We start from the raw sequence: 14,856 nt of genomic DNA, 5'->3' as shown, positions 1-14,856 counted from the left end.
GTCCCCACGATGAAGGTAACGAATCGTGAAATTGAGACAGCCTTGGACTATACCCAGTTGAGTCTGCCACCTGTTTTATCCGACACAACCGTTCTTCTGACTCTGTGAATTCGCCTTTCTCTTTCTGCCTATTTTCGCTTTCTGAGTTTATCTCACTCTCCCTCTGCAATCTACCTGGTGGTGTGTCACCTTCGCTACTGCACGCTAATTGCAACTGTGCTAGTTCACTATGTTTCCTACTTATTTCTAATTGTGCCTCTTTAAACTGTAATGGTGATTGTATCTCCTCCTGATCGGCATAAACCTCTCGCTGCGTACTGTCAGAACCTGTCTCGCCTCTTTTACTGATCTTTTCTGCATCTGCACTAATCGTATTCATTCTGACCACTACCTCTTTGATTCGCTCACCTGGCAACACGTCCCTACGCTCAGTAGTATCACTCTCTATTGCAAATACCTGTACCTCCAAATTATTATCTTTTTCTTTCACTGCTTCACCTACTTGCTTCAACGCACCCAGATTCTTCTCCCCCTCATCTAACCGATTATTAACTGCGGGCAGACGCTCATCGGTAACAGAGTGTACCTTCCTCATTGCCTCTTTATTTCCCTTATCCAATGCCTCCATACTTTCCTCACTATCTTTACACATCGCGTCCATCATTTCCATCAACTCCCTATGTCTCTCCTTAGCCTCCCTATCTCTTTCCTTAGCCTCCCTATCTCTCTCCTTAGCCTCCCTATCTCTCTCCTTATTATCTCTCACCAAACTCTGTAACAACTGTAGCATCATATCGTCATTTGCAACTTTCGACGCGCTCACCTCGTGCACCTGAGAGACCGTAGCTTCGCTAAGGGTAGCTGCACTTTCACTCTCTACCTGACCGAGTCCCTGCTCGCCCGCGTCGTCAGGAAAAGCCCGCGTTTGTGGACAAAGCCCGCCGCATAAAGGATCCCCTTGCAGCGGTCCACTGAACAATACGGCCTCTTCGGAGTGTTTGTCTTTCTCCCTCATTAACCCATGGTCCACAGCTACTTCCTGCTGCACTGCTACGTTCACGCCAGAATCGTTATTCTCCATGGTGACTATACTTTTAGCCTGCGACCTAGTTACTACGGACATTACGCAAAAAAAAATTATAAAACGATCTTCTAGCCTTGTGCGATACCGCAATTAATTACATAAAACAAATAAAAGATCCTCACCAATCCAGAAAGAAATTGCAAACAGAAAAAAATTTTACTTCTTAGCGCTATCACAATACATTCCATAAAAAAAATTTAACAGCAAACCCTAACAACAAAATATCCTAACAAAAATGATCCTGCCAGGGTCGAAATTATGAGAGGCACCCACTTGCCTTTCTCATACTGTGGCATCAAGCAGTCAGGCCTGCAAGATGAGTGGTTTGCCAAGCGAGTGGATTCTTCCTTAATTTATCGAGCAACATGAATTCTCGTATCTTACTATTTAGTTACAAATTATCCTCCTGCATGAATAATACGCAACGGAAACACGCATCTGACTATCAGTGATTTATAGAACTCTGACTGCACACTACGCACTGGCAATACCACATTTACTTTTTGTCTTTGATTTAACGGCTTTTATATAAATTCGGGACATTATGACAACATACAATTTAATGAAAAAGGCCACCAATCTCTTTCTATTCACTATCTGATTTATTCCTAAACACACAAATTCTACAACCTACAACAAAATCACATGAGAAATTCCGCCCAGTGGGCATGGCTTTACGTTAGTGAATCTCTATACTATGGTCTCGTAATCTATTTACCGCAACAGTGCACTCCCTGGATCGGATGGTGGATCTTTTATTATACCTCACACTTCGTCTCTCACAATCATCCTCACGAAACTTTCCTCCAGATCGAGCGATACAGAAGGAACAGGCATACCCACAAATCTTTCGAAACTACCTTGCTACCCCCATGCAAAACACACATACCCAAATTACATGACATATACAACACAACAATATGAGATACAACACAAAGAACTGTTACAACATCATCACTTTCCGCTTTCCCACTTCAATCAATATCTATCCCAGTTTCACACGACACTGCCCCACTTTGTAATTCTACTTTCCTACTGTGAACTCTGGAGATAAACGCACGTCTTCCTGTGCAATGCAAGCCAAGTGGCGTTGCTGGAAAAACGGCCGACTCACCTTGATTCTCTCTCAGAGTTTAAATTTAGCGTCACACGGAATGATATTTCTTAAATATTTCAGCTTATTGTACACACGCTATTAATTCTTAAATATTTCAGCTTATTGTACACACGCTAGTATCTCAACTTATAACTACACGTGGGCTCATTGTGACCGTTGGTTTACTACAATCCCCTTAAAATTACCTGCCTCACTTTGTAATTTTCCCCACAAAAGTTCCTGGGAAAGAGAAATGATTAGTTCTAACTACTCTTAAATATTCCACATGCATACCATGCCTCCACACTTTCATTACGGAGCACAACAAAAAAACAGGTCTTTACAGCAGAAGGTTCAGCGCCAGAGTGCCGAAACATGGCCGTATTCCGGTTCTCTCGCACCTCTGTCGAAGTGGGAGAAGCACCTTGCTACCTTATTGGTCAGCCACATTTCAGACGCTCCAAAGCTCTGGTAACTTCCATCTCTTTGATCTCACCAAAGGTAGCCAAAGGATCGACTCAAAGATGATCATATATTCCCATTCACTATCTGTGGTTAGCAGACGACCATACATTCATTCATTTCACAGATCTCACCAAACTGGATGTAGGGATTTATTTTGAGGGAGTGCACATGTGATCAATTAAATAAATAAATTGTCATTCTTTCCCACACTGGTATCCGGCTTCGCTGTATTAATTGAAATTGAGTTACTTTTACACAAAAATGTGTTGTTCTGACAAGAATTTCGTACCTATTTTCAATGTTGGGCGGTACTGTACCCTTTCAATTTTACCTATCCACAGTGTCCAAATGATAATAAAAACGGTCGCCAGCCTAATTAGGCATAAGAATGAGTAACATTCTTATTCAAGAAAATAGATATGTGTAACTTTAATGGACAGACACAGTGCAGTGAACTCTGTCACTAGCAGATGTTGACGTTAAAGAAAGTGCTAACAGTTATAGGGGAACAAGACTATTTGCATAAGGACAACAGAAAATGACATACACTTTTACCTTCAAGGCTTGGTCAAACTGAATGGTTTCAATAATATTACTATTAAAGTGCGCTTTAGGAATATACAATTAAGCATAGATTTAGTCTCACTTTTCATACACTTTCCTATCTGACATGATATGTCAATAAAGTTCACTGCAAAATTATAAATTTGGCATAGGTTTAATCTTTCTTTTACCAATTACTTTTCTAACTGACATGGGAAAAAATTCGGTAGAAAAATATTTCCCACTGTCCCCTGAATAACAGAAGTTACTCTTTTCGTAGATGGTGGTCTTTCTGTTAACTGTTACCTATCATGAGCACAATGGACAAGCTGTGGATCCTGTTACACTATTGATATGCACTTCCAAAGCACAAGAGAGACAACCACTTAACAAACATGAGTAGGGCCTATAAAACTTTCCACAATTGCACTTCTCAACTTTTACTGCAGTGAGACACAAAATTGATGTATTTGTAAGATACTGACTCACCCTTTGCAATTTACAACAGGCAGTGCATGGTTATTAATTAAGCAAAACTTTATAAGCCTCAGTTTTAAGAACTTTTAATTTTTAAGAGTAACATTAAATTGTTTTAATGCCTGTTTGAACTATTCTATTGCTTTATATTCAATTATTTATTTTAGTCTTAGGAAAGCAGTTCTGATTGCAAGATTACTTTCAACAAACAATATTCATTTTAGCACACTCTTTTGCCGCCTTAACATTAATATGCTTTCAGTAAAAGGACACTCGGTAAACACTTTAGTATGGGTGGGATCCTAAGTGGATATGTGACTGAGGATAAATCACGGTAGGTACAAGAGTTCAGGTATAGTTTACCTTATATTTGAGCACACTGTAACATCCAATAAGCCGATCCTTCACTGTACATTACTACAGTTCTTCTGTTCCATTACAGTGATTGCGCAATGTGGTGGCGAGTGCATGTTGGTAGGTGGATTTGCAGGTAGAATTGCTGGACTGTCATTTCTTGGTGGCGATGATAAATATCTAATCCAACATAATTCCAGCTAGTTACTGCATCCATCCGAGGCTTTAGCACATTGGAAAACGGTACAAAAAGCCCCTCTCGGCACCAGCACAATTCACAACCTTTTCGTGAGCTGTTGGTGATTCAGTAGCTCATCCCCGACTGACTGTTTGTTCCACCTTTCTATCCATGCCAACCACATTTGGCGCGCTACACAGTTCCGTTCCCGAGGGGAACTACACCACCTTTTACATACAAAATAACTAAGGGCCCTAATTGAAGGTCAGCAGTTTACATAACAGTAACCAAACATATTAAATAAAACAGAACATTTGCACATACTGACATTTCTACAAAAAAATTATTTAAACAAGATTATTCAACCTCAAAGATAACCAATGAGATTATGTGAGAAAGACAAAACATATCATTTGCTCATATTGTGCATATTACAGAGATTACACTTCCTACAATCTAAAAGACATCAAAGTTTTCAACTGAGAAAAGATTATACATGTTTCATACAGTATTGAATTAACAATAATCAGAAAATCTCAACGACATAATCTTGAATAAACAAAAGGCAAAATAAATCAGCACAGTATCAGAGCTATGGTGTTGCATGTTGTCTTATTTTCTGAAATTGGAACTTTTCTTGTGAGATGTAGCAGAGTAGCCTTGGTTTTGAAATCCTAAGATAATCTTTTTCTTTCTTCAGGAAGATAGTTTACACGTATAATGAAGTTTCTTGTGTCTTGTGGTATCTCGAGCAATGCACTTTGCTTTACCTTTACCGGACAGAATACTGCGTGAAGTGGCATTTTCTGTAGGTACATATTTTGTGATGTAGGTCATGAATCCTAGAGGTATAGATAACTGCTGACTTTATTTTTAATATGAGGCTGTGTATAGGTGGCTCTGAACTGAGAAAGATATTTCTGATGGGCAGTAGTTTAACTAGGAAAATTTCTGATTGATGCTTGTTCTGCTGTTTAGGAAGTATCTTCAAGAGTGATAATTTCAGAGTTGTATGCATACACATGATGAAGCTAGGGAATTGTGCGATACAGATATGGAATACGATGAGGAATTTGCTTAAGCATTCCCATGTGAGATTTCTGATGTTATTGTGGTTTACTTTAGTGCATCTATGGTACATTATGGTGCAATTATTGTACATTATGTGAAATTGTTTATGATTTATAGGACAGTATGTTGAAGGTTCATGAAAGATGTTTCCTGCGGAAGACATGAGGCATTAATACAGTTTATGAAGGGAGCATTATTTTTTTGCAGCTATTTATGGAACAAGACAAGATAAGGAATGTACACTCATTAAACGAAGCAACTCACAGCTGTACTAGATGGAAGGAGGTTCTGTTTGTTTACACTTTGTTCGAAGATAGATTCATAGTGATATTTTCAAAAGAGATTTATTTTGTCATGGAAAGATTTCTGAGAGGGCAGTACTACTGACGTTTTGTTGCTACTGACGAGATGTATTATGACGTGTAAGAGCTATCGATGATGTAAAGAACCCGAATTACAGTTTGAGATTCCAATCATTTCTGCTATGTACATTGAAAACTCCGGAAAACACTGAACTTTTACCCGTAACAAACACCAGTACTTGCAGATGACACATTTTCTTTTCACCTATTTGGAGATAAGAGTGCAAATGTAAATGTATCTGTCGAGTAAGGGACATGAATGGTTTTTCAAAGATTTTTGCTCTACTGCTGAGTTATGTGACGCATGTGTGAAATGAATTTTGTAGCTTCGCGAAGTTGAGGAATGAAACTGCCTCAGTGAAAAATTTTGTTTCTGCACTTATTACTGTTTACATTTGCTGTACTTTTTTGCGTGCGACATGTTCATAATTGAACTTTTCCCTGCTGCAGAAGTATTAAAAAGAACATAAAACTATACGCATTTGTATGAACTAAATAATACTTTCAGATCGAAGTGTAACGTACGTAGCGAGCAGTGGTATGCTACGGAGAACTAGACGTTCCAGAGGTACCTCGTCGTGTTAAAGACTTTATTGTAAATATGTTATGCATTTTGCCAACTTTTTTCTTTTCAGTTTGCAGTATTTTTTACTCCTTGAGGCAAGGTGATCTGCTACATTTTTATACATGTTGTAAATAATTGCGCAAAATAAGTTACTTCAGTACTTTAGTGTCTTTCTATTTATACATTTTTTCAGAATTTCTCTTATTGTTCTGCTACAGCAGTGATGAAGTGACAGTTCTCTCATGTTAAGTCAATGACTATAAAATGATGATTTTTCTTGTCATTAAGCAATACTGAAGCTCAAAAGAAATTATTTGCTTTATTTTCGGTAAATAAATCATTTCTTTCAGCTAATACTGAACAGTTCGAGGACAAAACTTTTTTGTGTTGCGTCGTACAGTAATTAATGTCATTATTAGTTGCTTTATACGCTATGTCTTTTGAATGTTGTACTTATTTTGCTGTTGTGATTAACTACATATTGCCATACAGTTCTGACTCCACACATAGATAAGTTGACATTAGACAAATGGTTCAAATGGCTCTGAGCACTATGGGACTTAACTTCTGAGGTCATCAGTCCCCCAAACTTAGAACTACTTAAACCTAACTAACCTAAGGACATCACACACATCCATGCCCGAGGCAGGATTCGAACCTGCTACCGTAGCGGTCTTGCGGTTCCAGACTGCTGCGCCTGACATTTGACATCCGACTATATTGACCTTGTGATGCTACTTGCAATTTTCTATTCGATGACCATCATGTAAATATTACTATGATTTTAAAAACTGAAATAATTATGTTGTAATAAATAGGAAGTACTTGTGATAATCACTGACCCAATACTCAATGACTGGATAAGTTATGAGAACTGAACTGACTGTACAGTAATAAGAAATGACATTCTTTACTATCTTATGTTGACTGGAGCTTAAGTCCCTTATACTGTATAAGAAGGAATTGCATGTATACTCAAATATACACGGCGAGTCACCTAACGTTACCGCTGGATATATTTCGTAAACCACATCAAATACTGACGAATCGATTCCACAGACCGAACTTGGGGAGAGGGGCTAGTGTAATTGGTTAATACAAACCATAAAAAAATGCACGGAAGTATGTTTTTTAACACAAATCTACGTTTTTTAAATGGAACCCCGTTAGTTTTGTTAGCACATCTGAATATATAAACAAATACGTAATCAGTCCCGTTTGTTGCATGGTAAAATGTTAATTACATCCGGAGATATTGTAACTTAAAGTTGACGCTTGAGTACCACTCCTCCGCTGTTCGATCGTGTGTATCGGAGACCACCGAATTACGTAGGGATCCAAAGGGAACGGTGATGGACCTTAGGTACAGAAGAGACTGGAACAGCACATTACGTCCACATGCTAACACCTTTTTATTGGTCTTTTTCACTGACGCACATGTACATTACAATGAGGGGTGAGGTACGCGTACACACGTGGTTTCCGTTTTCAATTACGGAGTGGAATAGAGTGTGTCCGGACATGTCAGGCCAATAGATGTTCCATGTGGTGGCCATCATTTGCTGCACACAATTGCAATTTCTGGCGTAATGAATGTCGTACACGCCGCAGTACATCTGGTGTAATGTCACCCCAGGCTGCTACAGTACGTTGTTTCATATCCTCTGGGGTTGTAGGCACATCACGGTACACATTCTCCTTTAACGTACACCACAGAAAGAAGTCCAGAGGTGTAAGATCAGGAGAACGGGCTGGCCAATTTATGCGTCCTCCACGGCCTATGAAACGCCCGTCGAACGTGTACCTCACCCCTCATGGTAATGTACAGTCTTAGTCATAAAAACTGGCCGCCGGCCGGCCGCCACAGAGACTAAGTCCGAGTCGTTCACTTAAGGTGGCCAATAAAACTGGCCGCCCCTGACAACTCTAAGTCCGGCCATCTGCACAATCTGGCAACACCGTAAGATGCGGAAGTGTTAGGAGGAAGTATTTGTTGTCTACTTCCGATGTGTGCTCGCACTGTGTGAGCCCGTGGTCTAGCGGTAATAGTCGCGCATTCTAAACTGATAGTCGCCTGTTCGCGTCCACCTATATGTATATATATATATTTTTTTTTTTCTACATTTCGGCCCTCGTATAAAGTTATGAGTCTGATTGAACATCGAAGATAATTCGCTTGACATTCTACCCACCAGCAATAACAAGTATTCCAGAAACAATTCCGCAGGACAGCTCGTGGCTGCGTCGCGATCATAACAGCTTACACTCGAGCGTTTCCTCGCGCTGCAGCGGCTACCGGCCACCGGCCAGACGCCACCCGCCGCCTGAAATCCGGCACCGCCCATGTGAACGCGGCGCGACGCTGTCAGTATATGTTTTAACTGTCATTTTCGAATTTGAAGTTCTAGTTATCATCTTGCAGTTAAGCATTGCATTTTGCATACTTGAAAATCATGAACTACGGTTAAGCATTGTAAAATTGAGTCGCAAGTGGAAGAAGGTGTAACATCTGCAACACTAACGTTTACTTTTGGTATAACAGAGGGGTGAATGCAGAGGAGGCAACTAGAAAGATTTGAACTGTGTGTGGAGCGAGTGCTTTTGGGAAAAATACGCCAGAAAAAGATATTCTTGTTTCAACAAAGATCGTTCTGGCATGAATGATTTTCCACATTAAGGAAGTCTCGACTACTGATACATGATAGATTACCATTTCACCATCATGCGGCATTTGCAATCAACAGGCAAAGTTCAGAAGTCTGGCGTAGGAGTACTGCATGCTCTAATTCGAAACAACAAAAATCATGGAGTGACTGTTGTTGAACGTCATCTGGTCGCTCATTGAGCATTCGTATGCAGTACTGTTGTTGGTGACGTGTTATGATGCCTTTATCGTTAACTTCCTAAGAAGAAATGAAAGGCTGAGCCCCACCAAAAGACGTAAACTTGAGCAAAGAGTAGTGTGAACATAATATTTTACATCTGATAACTCCAAAAGTGTGTTTTGGGCTACGAATTCTGCCCCACGGGGTGTGTGCAACACAGCTGGAATTTGTTGCCAACAACTAAGACACATTTGGTGGCAGTGTAAGGAAATCGAGCAACAAAACTACATCACCTGTGCTACTGCATGATGACGCACTCTGTTGATTTGAGAAACAAAACTGTCCAGGAGATTGATAGTAAAGTCGTCTCTCAGGCATGTGTATTGGTAGGGAAGTCCTCTCTCAAGCACAAGTCCCTCTCGTCATATATTCGTAAAAATTTACCTTTCCCGCTCTTGATCGATCAACCGTCAAGGCAATTCATTTCTAAACGAAAATACTCTTAAAACTACACTGGTTTAATGACATCGTTAGAACTAGTGGGTTTCTACGGGCGTAGAATTTGTAAACAACATTAGCATTGTCAGATTGTTTTAGATATCGTGAAAGAAAATTGTGCTCCTGATTAATTTCTCTTTGGCGGTTACTGATGCGTTTAGTAAACTAATGGAAAATTTAATTAAAATATTCACTGTACTAATACAAATTAAATTCAGCTTACTACAGTAACAACACGACGGCAGTCTATCTTAATAAAACATTAAGTGTCTATAAGACGATTGATCCTATTTTAACGCGAATTAGTAGGATATTACCGACTTTTGACATCGAAAAGATCTGTATTTACTTCATTTCGTGTATCATTCGCAAGTATTATGAAAATGTGTCATTTCATAGATAAAATTATGTATTCACAACAACAAAAAATATGTAGGTAGAAAACAAAAGTGGCATTATGAATTTGGCTGTACCGTAAGGTTTTCGTTCTGACACTAACAAGGGGAGGCCGCCAATTGTGAAATTCAGATTCGATTCATACTGCGCATAATAAAAGCTCATGGCCAGAGGTGTAATGTGGCAAAGCACCAAGATGCACTTCTCAGCCGTTGTCGAGAAAATCGACAGTTAATAGAAACCGTTGCGGTGAAATACTCTCTACGATGTATGATTTCCTATAGCGTCGTGGCGCAGCGGTAAGTGCTTGGGTTCGTGAGTCGAAGGTCGCTGGATCGAATATCGCGCCATGCAATTTTATTTTATTATTTGTTTTTTGTAATTCAAATATATATATATATATATATATATATATATATATATATAATGGGGTCTCTAATTCGAACGTTTGACTTACACTATACGTATTCGTTTCGAAATATCGTTTCTACGTCTTCCGTTAACAACACGTGTAAACATTAGGAAGACAATTAATAACATTTGTGAAATACAACTTTGTTTGCAGAAAACATAATCATGTTCGAAGTCGCCAGTTTTTCCACGACAAACGACTTTCAACAACTTATTATATGCATATTTGTTGAAACTGATTGCCGGGAATTATATATATATATATTACAAATAACAAATACTAAAAAAAAAGATGCATGGCGCGAGATTCTATCCGGCGACCTTCGGATTACTAACCCGAGCGCTTACCGCTGCGCCACGACGCTGTAGGAAGTTACAAATCGTGTAGAGTATTTCACCTCAACGGTTTCTTTTAACTGTCGATTTTCTCGACAACGGCTGAGAAGTGCATCTTAGTGCTTTGCCACATTACACCTCTGGCCATGAGCTTTTATTATGCGCAATATGAATCGAATCTGAATTTCACAATTGGCGGCCTCCCCTTGTAAGGGTTCCTGAAAGTAGCAAGACCAATTTTACTCGAGCGTTGTCTTACGATTCCCTTATTGAGTTTGTATCTGCCTGCTTGTAGCTCTGCTACAAAAGAATTAAAAATCTGGCTTTCAGAGAGTCTCGAAAGGCGAACGAAAGCAGCTTGCACCTGGTAGCCAAGCATGTTACCTCAGAACTGGTTTTTTCCTAAAGTGGGAAGACATCCTTTTGAGGTTCAATTGTTGGCAAATGTCAGTCAGACATGTGCCGTTGGTCTAAACGTTTCGGTGTGTTGAATTTGTACCAATGATTTTTCTACAGGTTTTTTCTGTCCCAAATAGAGAGTTGAAGTCTTCCATTAGTATTTTCACGTCATCTTGGTGAATTTTGATCATAGTATTTGAGAGTGTTCCAGAATTTTTCGACATTTTCGGTGTTTTTCTTATTTTCGATGTGGGTGGGGACATGTGCATTGATGAGTTTATATTTTTTACTGGGGCTCTTAATGGGCATAGTCATAAGTCGGTTGTTGATGGACAGGCCGTGGTGGCCGAGCGGTTCTAGGCGCTTCAGTCCGGAACCGCACGACGGCTACGGTCGCAGGTTCGAATCCTGCTTCGGGCATGGATGTGTGTGATGTCCTTAGGTTAGTTAGGTTTAAGTTCTAGGGGACTGATGACCTCCACTGTTAAGTCCCATAGTGCTCAGAGCCATTTGAACCATTTCATTGTTGATGGGTGTGATTTCTTTGACAGAGTTGATGATAGATCTGTGTTCGAGAAATTCAATGCCAAAGATTGGTACGCCTTTCGCTACCTTTTGTTGTATTTTGCTCTTGAAGATTCAATGGTTTCCGTAATGCAAGGATTCATTGTCAGTTAGTCGTGGTTCTTGAAGAGCAAGGGTGAGAACTTTTTGTCGGTCGATTTCTTATGTGAGATTATTTAGTTTTCGTGATTTGATCAATGTGTCGATGTTTAGTTTTCAAGTGCATGTTTTCTGCTAGTAGGGAAATTTACCAGAGATCTTCGATATTCTCTGCCGTGCTAACCTGGACTCCCCAGAATCCGAAAATCCGACTGCCGCCTGTCGACAGGCGGGTTGTGTACCACCTGGGGTAATGTTGACTTTGCTTGCATAGTTCATGTTTGTTTGTGTCTCATTGGTTTGGCCTGGGTGATTCCAGGACCGGACAGGACCATAGGGTGTTGAAGCCTTTGCAACCAAATATTTTCAGCTGAGCTCATTGAGCTGACAGACGGTGACCAGAGTAGCGGTGATTTTCACTCAGACGTGTCTGGATTTTGGGTTCAACGGATTGAGCAGCCGTTCAGGATTGTGTTAGTATTTGGTTCACCCCAAGTATTTGATTTCCTCGGTACCACCCATATGGGGGAGGGTTGCCCCTATCCGCCGCACTGGATTATTATTATTATTATTATTATTATTATTATTATTATTATTATTATTGTCATTATGTAATCAGCAAATCCGATATGGTGTATCTTCGAACCACTGAAATAGATGTGTATTGTTCGATTCAGTATTTCCATCACATAAATATGGGTTATAATTACGTTACATTGGTGCTAGTAGACATATTTCTCACTTTATCTTAGACAGTTGCTACCTGTTACTCCATCATAGGAATTTATGTGCGCAGCATTGTTGCAATACAGTCGTTCAAATTATACGATTTATGTAGTTTCATTTCGATACCAGATCGTTCTAATCGGATTCAGTCAGTCAGTCTTAATGTGGATATTCGACTACGACCCTCATCATATGATAGGCTGGGTAAACCACATTCTTAATCGGACTGTTGAATCTAGATCACTTATCTATGACGGGGTCTGAATTCTTAAACATTGTGGAAAATAATAATCCAATGTGCTTATTACAAACACGTTATTTAAATATAAATATATGAACTAACGAGATAGTTTATTTACAGGAGCAGAGCCCCATCCATCATAGCAGAGCAGTGCGAGATTGGTTTCAGGGCCAAGAGACGATAAAGCTGTTGCCGTTTGTTGCACGATCGCCGAACATCAGCCAGATAGAGAATATGCGGGTAGAAGTAACAAGGTCATTGCCATGTGGACCTACAAATGCAAGCGACCTTTGGACGAATATAGAAATCATATGGTGGGAAGTAAACCATCACGCTACACTGTCGACACCTTAATGAAATCAATGCCCCTACGCCTGCGAGAAATCTTGCGTAATGGCCGTTGGTCGGTTGGTTACTAAAAGTATAGTCCACAAAACCCATGTGGACAATTTTCTGATAATCAGTCAAGCTTTGCTTCGTCGCAGCTCTTTAGCATAAAAGTCCATTTACTTTCAGTCTCCTCCTTACAATTCTTGCAATGCAAGGTAATTGAAAAATCTCATCCACTCGACGCCAACTGAGGAAGTGACTGGTGCATGTGTTGTTCAACACACAGTAGTTGTCACCCTCACTGGAATCAATGACTGTTTGTGCATGTGTGTGTGTGTGTGTGTGTTTTCGTGTTCACGCACAATCTGAATCAATACTACTAACATTAGAGAGACAACCAACAATAAATATTGCATCAAATATGACTGTAAAGTATTTTAATGCGATGAAACTGAATTTTTACCCAACCCACGTCCTGCGTATTACGTTAAGTAAGATGTATTAACTCCATAGTATCGTTAGCAGAGACAGTGCGCTCTTGTTGTCGAGGCTCGCGACAAGTACAGCGATTAGCAGTGCCCAATGCCGCCGCGCTTTGTTTATGCTGGCTGAGCGTGGACACTGCAGCAGACGCTTCGCCATAAACACAAGGAAATCACCTTGGCTCTGACAGCAGTGAGCGGATATCACTGCCTGCGTGTTCTTATAGTAAGCAACGTGAGACTCTACTCACAGGTGCCATGGAGCAATTGCAACGGGTATCATGTCATTAGTCATCAGAATATCAACCAGTGATGAAATGTCCACTCTATTTGAATCCCACGAAAACAGGAACCTTATCAGAAAGGAATGTGAGGTGGTATTAAAATTTATCCAACATACAAAAATTAACTGCAGGGTTTTCATGTATGCAGTAGTAGCACACAAGGAAATATTATGTCTTGGAAGCGTATATTTCATTTCCTCTTCTCATATTAACGCCCTTGTTTTAATATGAAGTGAGAAAATAAACACGAAAAACTAAAGTTCCTGAGAAGTATTTAAGTCATTATCTCTTCTCATATCACAACGTTTGTTTTAGTATGAAGTAAAAAAATAAATAGTTTAGGGTTCTGAAGCATAGTATGACACCAGATTCTTATCGTAGGCGCTATCGGAAACGCAAAAACAGGGAGCTGTCCATCCTTTTGTCCAACAGGCTGTTTCCTTTCATGCCTTACTCTCGCTAGGAGATTCTTATTTAAGGACTTGTGGGCATCAAGTTCTTCAACAGAATAAGCCTTATCTTATTGTGCTAATTACGGTACGGAAAAAAATGCAACAAAGACGAGTTCCCCTGAAGCAGTGAGGATATTTGCACATGTCTGTATTCAGCAATGACTGCCAGCTGCCACAACACTTCACAGAAACCATGCGGCAGGCAACACAACTGTGCGTGCGCTTCAGACTTCATTCAGTAAGCCGTCAGGAGATGGATGGAAACGTCAAATTAACGTCGCTTTCCGAGTCGTACTCAATCCAGAATGAGGTGTTATTAAGGTAGTTGAGCGTTCTAGCAATTACACTTTCAAATTTCCAATATGAGTATCCCGACAGCCAAAAGAACCCGTTAGTGTGAAACCATCGGGAACTGCATTAATAGCAAACTGCAAGAACTTGAGGCAATACGTCGACTCTTTTCTTCGCTGGGTGACCTATTACTGTTATTTAGGATTCTCTGTGTCCTAGTCGTAATGCAAATGGAACTTCAGAGGCGCTTTCCGCTATTCTTGACAAACATCAGCAACTTGTAATCACTGCGAGTTACAACTGCGTGATGATAATGGTTCAGGTTGT

This window comes from Schistocerca nitens, chromosome 7 (genome assembly GCF_023898315.1).
Source record: "Schistocerca nitens isolate TAMUIC-IGC-003100 chromosome 7, iqSchNite1.1, whole genome shotgun sequence".
NCBI lineage: Eukaryota > Metazoa > Arthropoda > Insecta > Orthoptera > Acrididae > Schistocerca > Schistocerca nitens.
This window is presented reverse-complemented; position numbering follows the sequence as displayed.